The sequence below is a fragment of the Nannospalax galili genome, unplaced genomic scaffold (genome assembly GCF_000622305.1).
Source record: "Nannospalax galili isolate Female #2095 unplaced genomic scaffold, S.galili_v1.0 scaffold1453, whole genome shotgun sequence".
In the NCBI taxonomy this organism is placed as follows: Eukaryota; Metazoa; Chordata; class Mammalia; order Rodentia; family Spalacidae; genus Nannospalax; species Nannospalax galili.
The window spans coordinates 267,130-270,022 of NW_008332666.1; positions in this window are offsets into that span (position 1 = coordinate 267,130).

Here is a 2,893-nt window from a genome sequence, read left to right on the forward strand (position 1 = left end):
GATTTGGGAATTTGGGGAAACTGCTGGCTTTTATGTGGCTGGATTTATATAATATCTAGCAGTAAAGCCTGGCCTTTCCACTATGCTCCTTTCTGCTCTTGAGTGGAAGCCTAGGGGTAGAGGGACTCAAATAGCTGTGCTCCCTTCATGATTCAGCATTGAGTCAATTGTGTGAGGAGGAACTACTTCCTTAATCTAAGTCTTTGCATCTTCATCTGTAAAATGAGGAGCATTTTCAGATTAAGTTTCACTAGAATTTCTGGGATATATTTAGGCATATTTAACTCTACTTTAGGAGTTTTGATAGAGATTTTATAGCCCACTTGCTGCTCATCACTGTCTGCTTCCTGAGTCCTGGTGCAATGTGACCAACCAGTCCCTGTTCCTACCATCATACCTTCCCTACCTACTGTCTTATCTTCCGTGACATGATAGACTTTATACTTCTGGAACTATAAGCCAAAACAAACCTTTTCTCCCTTAAGTTGCCACCTGTGAGATAGTAACTAAGACAACAAACCCCAACAATATTTTATTTAACTTATTTATTTTTGCATGTGTGTGTATATGGAGGCTAAGGAACAGCCTCAGGGGGCATCCCCAGAAATGCCATCCACTTCCTTTGAGACAGGATTCCTCATAGCTGGCTGATCAGCAAGCCCCAAAGATTCACCTGTCTCTACCTTCCCAGAACTAGGATGGTAAATGTGTGCCCCAAGCCTGATCATTTCATATGGGTTCTAGAGATGGAATTCAGGCCCTCAGGACAAGTACTTTACTTACTGGGCTATCTCCCCAGCCCCCGACATAATTTTAGCATGTGATATGCACAAGTTCAGTTATACTTCAGTGGTTAAACATGTGAATAACAGAATCATCACAGCTAGTGTCTTCCCAACATAAGGGCTGTATTACTTACTTTTCTGTTGCTGTGATAGAAACACCAACCAAAGCAACTTATAGAAGGAAGAATTTATTTGAGCTTATGATTCTAGGGGAATTAGAGTCCATCATGGTGGGGAGGCATGGTGGCAGGAGGTGGCTTGAACAGGAGCGGAAAACAGAACACTCACATCCTCAAGCAGGCACAGGAAGCAATAGCTTAAGAATTCTCTAAACCTACCCCCAGCGATGGGCTTCCTCCAGCATGGCCTCACCTTCTAAGACCTCCCAAAATAACTCCATGAACGGGAACAAAATGTCCAAGTAGTTGGAGCCTAAGGGGGACATTGTCATGCAAAACATCACAGGGTCTAAGCAGATAAGTCACATGATGTCTTCTACATAGGTCAGGTTTTCTTACCCACTATGATAATTCTTAATAGCCACTCAACTGCTTCTTAACATTAATCTTGAGTTAGTTATTTTTTTAAATGGCACTTGGGAATTAACTGCTGTTAAAATCACTTTTATAGATCAATATTTAGGGAACAACATCATATAAATATGTATGGCTATTAAGGGTTGGATGAAAATACTATAAACAGATAAAACTGTAAATGTATTATTTAAAAAGTGACCAAAATAATTAAACATATTATTATAAGAGATGCACTTTTTTATTCAACATGAAGAGAAACTTATGCATTATGCTAATTATTACGTAAACTAATATAGTGCAAAAATGAGTCATACATTGTAAGACGTGTAAAACTCTATTTATTGTAAAATTTACATATTGAGAATCAGTGCCAAAGTTTAATATGCACATGTGGGTTTTGTTGTAGAGCTCACATTCCAATAAAAAATCTAATGGAGAGAGGCAAATGCTGCTTTAGGCTCACAAAAATACATGAAAGCATTGGGTGTTACCATGTCACTCTCCCTCTCTATCTCCTGTCCTAACCCGCAAGTCCTTGGCAGCTTTCTTTGCATGTAAGGGTGATCAGAAAATGCCCAAGTTGTGTAGTCCCAGAGACCCCTGCTGAAAAGCACAAGCACCATCTCCAAATAAATAAGATGGACTTCTAGGTAGTGGTGTATTTCCAGTGGAGTGTTTCATGGTCACATTAAGCACAGGCAGGTCCTATGCTCACTGTATCAGTACCACACAGGGGACCAGAAAATCAAGGGGAAGCATTCTTGGGTAGCCTTCAGGTCCCCAGTGCTGATTCAAGCTGTGCCCCATGAGGTTAAATATAGACTTCTATCACAAGAAGAGGAGTTTCTGATCTGCCAGTAACATCATCTGTCAGTCACTTGTGGTGAATGAATGCACACATTCCAATGTTTTTTTCTTGATCAAATTTCTTAGAAGTACCCGAAAAGGAAGACGATATGGCATGGACAGAGAGGAAATAAAAGAACCTCAGGATGTCATTAAAGCCTTCCCACCTATTGTTATTTAGGAATTCTGGCTATGGACATGGTAACTGAAAAACAAAAACAAAACAAAACAAAACAAAAAACAACAAAAAAAACTGTACTAATTATGTAACTTCTAAAAATCCCTCAAATCTGATTGTATGAGGTTTCTTATCTCTAGCTTGAGTCTCTGGTCAGCAGCATTTTTATTGCCCACTTAACTTCCTTGTTTCTCAAGGTGTAGATCAGTGGATTAAGTGAGGGTGTCACTACAGTGTAGAAAAGGGTGAGGAAAGATTTTAATTGATTCAGGTAATGTGTTACCTATTGAGTATTTGACTGTCTTAATATATCAATGAAAATATAACATGAATATGAGTATTTTTATAAATATTAATGTCAATCCAATTATATTACAGCAAACATAAAAGCCACTCATATAGACATAAGGGCTGTATTACTTACTTTTCTGTTGCTGTGATAGAAACACCAACCAAAGCAACTTATAGAAGGAAGAATTTATTTGAGCTTATGATTCTAGGGGAATTAGAGTCCATCATGGTGGGGAGGCATGGTGGCAGGAGGTGGC